The sequence below is a fragment of the Hyaena hyaena genome, unplaced genomic scaffold, assembly GCF_003009895.1.
Source record: "Hyaena hyaena isolate Hyena2069 unplaced genomic scaffold, ASM300989v1 scaffold_33, whole genome shotgun sequence".
Lineage (NCBI taxonomy): Eukaryota > Metazoa > Chordata > Mammalia > Carnivora > Hyaenidae > Hyaena > Hyaena hyaena.
The window spans coordinates 1,613,944-1,624,037 of NW_024080666.1; the positions used below are offsets into that span (position 1 = coordinate 1,613,944).

The following is a 10,094-nucleotide window of genomic DNA, read 5'->3' on the forward strand; positions in this document are numbered from 1 at the left end:
GTTAAAGGGAAAATAAACTAATCTTTAGGAATATTGAGCAAATGGTAGGCACAGAATGAATCTCTGTAGTGATATTTTCCAGAGCTCTGTAAACAGGATGTAAGAGAGACTCTAATCCACATGTGGTGGAGGCAGCTAGTTAGCCACCCAGCGTTCTCCCCTTCTTTCTTTCTTCCTGATCTCTTTTGGAGAGGTTGGATTTCCATTTCAGCCTTTTTTGAAGATAGGTGTGGTCCCTGAGATGTAGGGGCACATCTTCCAATAAAACTGCTGGGTAGGGGCACTTGGGTGGCTTGGGTTAAGCGTCCCACTTCGGCTCAGATCATGATCTCTCGGTCCGTGAGTTCGAGCCCTGCATTGGGCTCTGTGCTGCCAGCCCAGAGCCTGGAGCCTGCTTCAGATTCTCTCTCTCTCTCTCTCTCTCTCTCTCAAAAATGAATAAACGTTAAAAAGAAAATGAAAAAAAAAAAAGCAAAAAACTTCTGGGTAAAGCTTTTTAAAGGACACCTGCCTCAGTGAGGAGGTATATCTTTTTCTTGACAGCCCTCTTTCCTGCTATCTGGAATGTGAACAAGGTAATTTCAATTGCATGGCCATCTTGGCATGAGCCAGGAGACCAACAGAAAATTCTGCTTTTGTATCATCGAGCTGTTGAACCAAAGTCATCAAATACCAGTGTCCCCTCTCCACTTTTACCCCCAAACTTCTCATGTGAGAAAAATACTTGTTTATTGTAACTGGATTTCTTTCACAACAGCTGAATGCAATTTCTATATGCTATAAAATGTTACATTTAAAGCAGTTACTCTCAACTTAAAAAAAAAAAAGGTCTCTCTAGAGCCTTACTTTTTTAATTGCCTCTCCCAACTAATGAAATTTGAATACCGCAGATAGACTGAATGTATCTTTATGTACTGTGGCCCTTTGCAAGGGCCACAAATCATTATAATATCTATGAAGTTTTTTACTCCTAAAGAATCAGTTTTCATTCTCTTGATATATCACCCCATTGAGAATGCAGTTTTTAATTTAATTTTTATTTATTTCTGGGACAGAGAGGGAGGGAGGGAGAGGCAGAGAAAGAGGGAGAGGGAGAAGGAGAGGGAGGGGGGAGAGAGAGAGAGAGACAGAGACAGAGACAGAGACAGAGACAGACTCCCAAGCTGGCTCTACACTGATGCAGGGATTGAACTCACGAACTGTGAAATCATGACTTGAGCCGAAGTCCAATGCTTAATATGAGCTACCCAGGTGCCCGAGAATGCATATTTTAAAGGAATTATTATTATTTCTAAATTCATTTTCATTTTTAATTTTTTTATTTTTTTTAAGTAGGCCTCACGCCCAACATGGAGCCCAATGTAGGGGTTGAACTCACAACTCTGAGATCAAGAACTTAGTTGAGATCAAGAGCCAGACACTTAACCCCCCAGGTGCCCCTCAAGATTTTAGAGAAATCTTTACACCCAACATGGAAATCAAACTTAACAACTCTGAGATCAAGAGTTGCATGTTCTACTAAATGAGCCCGTTAGGCACCCCTAAAGGATTCATTCATTCATTGATTCATTCATTCATTCATTTTTTGAGAGAGAGAGCAAACAGGGGAGGGGTAGAGGGAGAGACAGAGAAAATCTTAAGGCTCTATGCCCAGTGCAGAGCCCAATATGGGGATTAATCTCACAACTGTGAGATCATGACCTGAGCCAAAATCAAGTCAGACACTTAACCAACTGAGCCACCCAGGCACCCCAGGAATTATTTTTTAAATAAAGAAAAAGAATTTGAGATTGACCAGGACAGAATCTCAATTAACGTGGCAGTATCATTGGCCCTATGCTGCTTGCCCATGGCCCAAACAGGAAGGACCAGGTATTTGTGAGAACGTGGGCTCCTGGCCTCTGTTGTGCATAGGTCCAGCATCTAGAATTGTAATCTTGATTTAGAAATGACAGCTATGAAACCCTGTTGGGACTTGGTCTGGTGATGTGCAGCTAGGAGGGCAGGGCTGAGGCAACTGAGGAGTCACCGGGTGGGGAAGGGCACAGGGGAAGATGCCCTGTGGAAGTTGAACTCTGTGACAGACACAGTTCCTTGCATTTCTGATGTCCTTTCTTGCTTCTTTTTAACAGATCGTCAATATTATCTGGCCGGGGAGGGGGGGATGGGGGCAGTGTGTGCCTATGTCAATTTTCAGGCACCTTAGGAACTAAACATGGCCCCATGACATGGTTCAGCCCCATTGCACACCAGCAGAAGTTAGGAGGCTACAGGACACGCACCTTCCACTTTTTGCCCCTCCCCTTCTCTCCCTTCCTGGGATGTGGAGGTGGCACTTGGCTCATCGCGAGACTATTATGATGAGTGCCACCTGCGAAGAATAGTGTCCCAGGAGTGTGGGACAGTAATGTTGCTATGGAGCTCTTACACCAGCCCTAGATGGCTTGTCTTTGGATTTCTTCTTAAGTGAAAAAAATAAACAACTTATTTTGGTTAAGCCACTGTGGTCAGGTTTTTATTATGTATGGTCAAATGTGGGAAGGGGGACATGTATATCATCTACTACCTTCTTGTCTAGTACGTGCGATGTTTCAGGTGTTCTTGACTTAATTTTTTAAATGTTTTTTTAAAAAATTTATTTTGAGAGAGTGAGAGAGAGACCAAGCGAGCATGAGCAGGGGAGGGGCAGAGAGAGAGGGAAAGAGAGACTCTTAAGCCTGCTCTGCACTGTCAACGCAGAGCCCTGTGTGGGGCTCAATCTCATGAACCGTCAGACCATGACTTAGGCTGAAACCAAGAGTTGGACGCTTAACCAACTGAGCCACGCCAGGCGCCCCTTGACTTAATTTTTAAAAGTTTCATCTCTATTATGCATATGTCATTACCAAATACCAGCAATTTAGTATCTATCCTCAGTGAGTACATTCTTTTTTCTCCTTTGTTAATAAAATGTCTTGGTGAAGTTAAGGTGGATGGAAATAATAAATCTCTTTAGCTGGTAAATAACCCTTGAATACAGTGAATAGATCAGCCACTTAAACGCTCTTGAGGAGCAAGCAGACAGTGTTGTAATATATCAAACATTTCAGTGTTTTAATGTGTTTATACTTTTTAAATGAACTGAAAATGCACAGACAACCAGATGTCTTATATTATGTACACTCAGCTTGAACCAGCTGCTGAAACAATTTCTTATGATTTAATGTTCTTGGAGCTCCATTCTATGAGAAGGTTTGTCGTGGTAACAGTTTCCATGTGAAACCAAACTACTCTTTAAGTGTTTCATCTACTATAACCATAGTGCAGTGTTGTGGATCAGCTTCTGACTTAAGGGAGAGGGTTAACTAGAAAAGTGGGGGTGCTCTCACACCTGACCATCATCAGCCTCACTGTGAACTTGTCGTGCTTAACACTAGCATGTGCCAGCAGGTGTGCGGCAAGAGGAATGCAGTGTTTTATTTGTTGGTTGGTTTGTTTTGAGAGAGAGAGAGAGCGCATTAGTGACAGGCATACAGAGAGAGAGGGAGAGAATCCCACGGGGCAGAGAGAGAGAGGGGGTGGGGGGTAGATGTGGGGCTCACCTGGCTCATGCTTTTACCTGAAGCAGGCTCGAGTTTGCCCAAAGCAGGGCTTGAGCTCACTCGATGTGGGACTCGAATTCAGGAACTGTGAGATCAAGACCTGAGCCAATGTCAGGTTCTTAACTGATGGAGCCACCCAGGTGCCCCATGAGGAATGTAGTGTTAGCAGCCACCAAGGACAATTCAAAACTAGCTTTAACATATTGAAAGCAGGTGATTACCAAGAGCAGAGATATTTAGAGATCTATAAACTAAGTTTTAAATGGTTATTTATTAGGGGCGCCTGGGTGGCTCCGTCAGTTAAGCATCTGACTTCCGCTCAGGTCATGATCTCAGGGTTTGTGAGTTCGAGACCCGTGTTGGGCTCTGTGCTGATGGCTCAGAGCCCGGAGCCCGCTTTGGACTCTATGTCTCCCTTTCTGTCTGCTTTTCTTCTGCTCACGCTCTTTCTCTCCTTCAAAAATAAGTAAATATTCAAAAAAATTTTTTTTAAATAAATGGTTCAACTGCAGTAGTTTAAATAAACTCGCAGAGGTTGTAGGAATTCACTTGTAATACAGATTGTCTTTTATGGAGTTAGTGGATACTGCTTCTCTGACAGTTGGATATTTTGATAAAATAATTCTGTGAGATAATTAATCTTCAAAGCCTGATTAAAATCACACATCTTCCAGGAATCCTTTCCTAACTCTATACCTCTTAGCATTTATGTATTTAAAATAAAGATTAAGTCATTCACAGGGTCATGACTTGATGATTTTCAGTGTATACTGGGTTGATTCCACTAGGGTTCAGTGAAAGCCTGTGCTTTTTTTATGCCTTCTCTGTGATCTCAAGGAAGTGACTGGGAAGGAATAACTCAAGTAAGATGAAGGTATTTTCCTCAAGACACGAATAGAGAGTATAATACAAGAACGTGGTTTGGCATGACAGAATTGAATGTGCAACACTTAGAATTTGTGGCAATGAATCAGTCCTCACAGTGTTACTGTTGGGGGTTGAACGAGACTCGGGGGCTGCAGCCCAGTGGTGGGGCTTTGGTAGAGCGAGCAGCAGAGCAGAAGCGTAACCTCTACACAGGACGGGCCCAGTACTTAGGTTTGCTCATGATGCCGTCTTATTATGAGATAGAAGTTGTTTTGAAAACTTGAAGTGGATTTCTTTTTTTTTTTTTTCCCCTAAGTTTATTTATTTGAGAGAGCGTGCATGCAGGGGAGGGGCAGAGAGAGAATCCCAAGAATCTGACAGTGCAGAGCCCAGTGTAGGGCTCCTTGTGCCATCCTGACCTGAGCTGAAATCAAGTCAGGTGCTTAACTGCCATAGCCACCCAGGCGCCCCTTGAATTGGATTTCTTAACGTGTCTGTCTTTTTATCTGGTTTTGGTGGTGGTTTTGTGAAAGCTGTCACTCTTAGCTGTATATGATGATGCCCTTTCAGCCCTGGCCCTACCCTTTCTCTAGTGCCACCATTCCATACAGGTCCCTGTGAGGTCGGTCCCCACGTAGGATGTACAGCCCCTCCTTCTGACATCCTTTCCATGTTCTCTTTATGAACCTGTGAACTCATTGAGGACTGGGGCTGTTGAATTCTCAGCCTGGCCCCGATTTGCAGATTTTCCAGTTATAATTTAATCTAAGAACATTTTTCTTTTGGACGAGATATTCCTAAACGGTCGCCTTTTTCTGGGTGTGTCTCCCTGTGCAGTTGACTTTGTCTACTGCTCAAGTCTGGGAGTACTGACGTTCTCTGCTGACCTCATCCATGTCCCCCATGCAGTTTCAGCCACACAGGGTGTCCTTGCTAGTTTAGAATAGGCCACCCCACTCCTGTCTCCAGGGCCTTTGCTCTCTTTTCTTCTGCCTTGACCACCCACCTCAGATACCCACGTGGCTCAAGGCCTCATCTTCATGCTCCCTTCTGCTCTGAGGAGGCCTACCTCTTAGAAACGCTGCTCTGACCGCCCTGAAATAGGACCCTCTCATTCTCTGTTCTGCCTTCATGCTTTGTTTTTTGTCTCTACACTCATCACTACTTTCCATATTAGCTGTTATTTTTCTCACTTGTGTTCCTTAAATAAAGTTAGGAGGAACGCTCTGTGAAATCAAGGGCTGTTCTGTGTCCGCACTTACTCTGCTCATTGCTGTTACGTGCCGTGTTCAGGCAGCTGGCACGTGGTAATGTGCCAGAAATAAATAAAACATAAAAAGAGAGAGAGAGAGAGAGAGAGAAGATGGTTCTTGAGTCTGAAAAGCCATGAATGGCGTATGAAGGCTATAGTTGATGGGGGAGAGCAAGGGAACTAGAGGACCCTTGGTTGGCAGTGAAGGGCTTCACTTTAGGGAGAATGCCTTTCCCGCATCTGGACACCTACACCCTTCCCCGATCCAGCCTCGACAGAGCACTGGCTGGTTTAAGTTGTAGATGCTGTGGGGAAATAGCTTTTTGGTTGAATTAGGGATTCTTATCTTTACAAGCACTGAATTAAAGGTGATAGCATTTTCATATGCCAAGACAGTATTATATATTAAGTTCCCAGCAGCTTTTTAGTTTGAAAATTGATTTCTGTAAACTTTTGCCATGTTTACTGAAGTCTGGTGTGGCAAAGAGGGAGTTCTCAGTTAGATTTTTAAAATATATGTAGATGTTTACCACGTTTACTGAAGTCCGACTAGAACACATCCAGTCCCACAAATAATGTTAATTTTATAAGTTATGCGCACAGATCACTCATAATTGTGTTAACTGACTGTTGTTAAGAAGTGTAGGACATACTATGTGATAGGAAAAGACATTACTGATTCTGAATCCAGAAGATCGGGCTTCACTCCCAGCTCTCCTGCTAGCCAGGAATGTCTTCCATGGCTCGATTTTCTCATTTTAAAATTAGGGGTGGGTAATAGATCAGAAATTGATACTTGGAAAAGACATTTGAAGACCTCTAGTTCAGCTGTTCAGTATTTTAGATAAGGATGTTGAAGTGCATGATTAGATAAGGAAGTCGAAGTACATGAGTTTGGCAATCGACTCCCGGAACGGCCAGGCCGCGCATCACGTCCTTAAGATGCAGCAGGGCGGCCAGCAGCGGAGGGAGCGCCTGAACCTGGGATCGGGTCTGCCTAGTGTTCTCACCGCCTACTGTGCTGCTGAGGGTTGTGTTGAGGACCAGAGCAGTGCACTTGAAGATGCTTTTGTCAATTTTAAAATGCTTCAGGATTATAAAAGTGTATTGTCTTACACATCCTGAGTACTCAAGAAAAACATTGAACGTATTTGCTCTCTGAGTTAATCTTCCTAGTTTAAACTTCTCAGTGAAAAGGAGCAGCCGTGGGTCATGAACGAGTATAGTGGGCACAGGACACATGGTGTCTAACATTCCAGAGAACAAGGCTGCATCATGTGGGAACTGAAGGAAGTTTCGGTCATGTCTGGCTTCCTGGGAGGCCTGGGGCCAGCCGCCTTTGGTGTGAAAGATTAGCAGCAGCAAAAGTGGAGTACTGAATCCTGGCTGTCATTTTGCCCCCTTTTTTTCCATATTTTCCTTGCAGTTTATGAGCCAGATAATCATTGGATCTTTAGAACTAGAATTCAGCTTTTCTTTATCCCAGCCCTTTCATCTTCTATATGATGCCACTAACATAGAAGGGATGTGCCTTTCCTGAGGTCAGTTTACAGGATTCTTAGGTGGCCTTGAAAACACAGACTCTGCCTTCAAAGAATTTTTACTGTTATAAAACCAAGACTGGTACGGAATACATTTGTTAATTTCTTTTGCTTTTATTAATACATGGATAGCATAATATAAGCAAGGAAGTTTGACAGTAATAATTGCAAATTTTAATTCTTCCAGCAAAGAATTGATTTTTTTTTTCTTTCTAATTTTGTGTCACTTATGTAAGTTCATTCTTGACAGAGTAACTTCTTTTCAGGTATAATCCAGATTACATTACATATAGATATTTAATACTAGCCATTGATACTGATGAAATTATTGTGTTTTATTTATTTTTCAATTTATTTGTTTTGAGAGAGAGACAGTGGGCAAGCCCATGTGTGAAGGTAGGGGTAGAGAGAGGGAGAGAGAGAGAATCCCAAGCAGGCCCCGCACTGTTAGCACAGAGGCCAGCATGGGGCTTGAACTTATAAACTGAGAGATCATGACCTGAACTGAAATCGAGAGTCAGACACTTAACTAACTGAACCATCAGGTCCCCCTGATGGAATTATTTTAAGTGGTGATACATGTGTGCATGTGGCTTTGGAAAAAAAACAGCACAGAGGGCTGTGCTTTTTGTCCTGTCCCTTTTATTTCTTTCCACCCCAGAGATAGTCATTTTTGATTCTTAGCTGTTTGGGTGGTTTATAGGAATCTCTACCCTTATCATACCTTTGTGTATATTTCTATATAACACTGTTTCTTTTTCTTTTAATTAGTAGGCTTTGTTTTTCAGAGCAGTTTTTGGTTCACAGCAAAATTGAGCAGGAAGCACAGGGAATTCCCATATAACCCTTGTCCCCGCACGTGGGTAGCACCCCCACCTGCTACAACATCCCACCCCAGGGTAGGACGATTGCTCCTGTGGGGGAACCTGCACTGACACATCATCACCCGAAGACATGGTTGACATGAGGGCTCACTCTTTGCGTGTTATACATTGAACGGGTTTTAACAAGTAGGTGATGAGCTGCATCCGCCATTACGTTATTATAGGAGTAGATTCACTGCCCTACAAGTCCTCTGTGCTCTGCCTGTTCATCCCCTCGCTGCCTGATCCTTCTACTGTCGCCCTAGTTGTGCCTTTTGTAGAATGTCATACAGTTGGAACCATGCAGTGTGTAGCCTTTTCCAATTAGCTTTGTTTAGTTAGCATTATTCATTTCAGTTTTTCCATGTTCATGGCTTTATAGCTCATTTATTTTTAGCACTGAATAATATTCCATTTTTGGGATAGACTACATACACATAAATTAACTTGATGCACGTATACAGATATGGCTATCATATAAATTTTAGAAGTGGTATTAAGTGTGTACATTTTAAAATTTGATAAAAATATAAGTTTGGTTTAAAAAACCCAAACTATCCCCTAAAGAGATTATATCAGTAATTTTTTTTGAAGTTTATTTTATTTTGAGACAGAGAGAGAGCATGGGGGGATGGGCAGAGAGAGAGAGAGGAGAGAGAGACTCCCAAGCAGGCTCTACACTGTCAGCACGGAGCCCGATGTGGGGCTCGAACCCATCGATTACCAGATAATGAGCTGAACTGAAGTTGGACGTTCAACCGACTGAGCCACCCAGGCACCCCAGATTATACCAATTATAGTCTACCAGAATCATTTAACAGAGCCTTGCCAATATTGCATCAAATGTTTTGTAAGTTAAAAATGGAAATCATAGTGTGATTCTTACACATATTTTCTCATTACAAGTGAGATCGAACATCTCTTCATGTACTCAGGAGCCATTTAGTGAAGGTTTAGCAAAATCATTTTCAGTTCCTGAGAGCCCTTTTTTTTCTGTTTCTTGTCTTATGAATGCAACATTTTAAGTTGGCATAATTGCACTATGGACATCCATATAACCATTTCAAGAAGTTATATAGCTATATTTTATTGGTGCATTTGATGCATTGTTATGTATAGAGCACTGGTTCTTTGAGAAACCATGAAAACATGGAATGGATATTTGAGTTTATTTGGTCCGACCCCTTGATTTTTACATAAGATGAAGTTGACAGGTGAGGTGTCTTATGAAGGTAGTGAGTGACAGTTCTGAGACGAGAATCCAGATTTTTTTGACTTGTAATCTCCAGGCACTTTCTGTTCCACTATTAAGATTTGTATAAATGACGGATGCAAAAATCCTCAACAAGATCCTTGCAAATCGAATCCAGCAGCACATAAAAAGAATCATCCACCAATATACTTAGAAAATAGACAAAAGACATGAAGAGACATTTTTCCCTGAAGAGAGAAGATGTACAGATGGCAAAGAAGCACACAAAAAGATGTTCAACATCATTGCTGTAAGGGAAATGCAAATTAAAGCCACAATGAGAGATTTCACACCTATCAAAATAGCTAATTAAAATAAATATAGTGACAACACCGAATGCTGGTGAAGATACAGAGAAATCGGATCACTCATACATAGCCGGCGGAAGTGGAAAGTGGTACAGCCATTCTGGAAAACAGTTTGGCAGTTTCTTAAAAAACTAAACCTGCTCAACAAGATCCTTGCAAATCGAATCCAGCAGCATATCAAAAGAATCATCCACCAAGATCAAGTGGGATTCATTCCTGGGTTACAGGGCTGGTTCAACATTCGCAAATCAATCAATGTGATAAATCACATCAATAAAAGAAAAGATAAAAACCATATGATCCTGTCAATAGATGCAGAAAAAGCATTTGACAAAATACAGCATCCCTTCTTAATAAAGACTCTCGAGAAAGTTGGGATAGAAGGAACCTACTTAAACATCATCAAAGCCATCTATGAGAAGCCTTCAGC

General features: G+C 42.1%; 1 protein-coding gene across 3 annotated transcripts in view; it reads left to right on the plus strand.

Annotated features, from left to right (window-relative positions):
- Positions 1-10,094, plus strand: part of DYM (dymeclin) — a 343,795-nt gene that overhangs the window by 81,193 nt on the left and 252,508 nt on the right. The gene's annotated exons all lie outside the window — the stretch shown is intronic.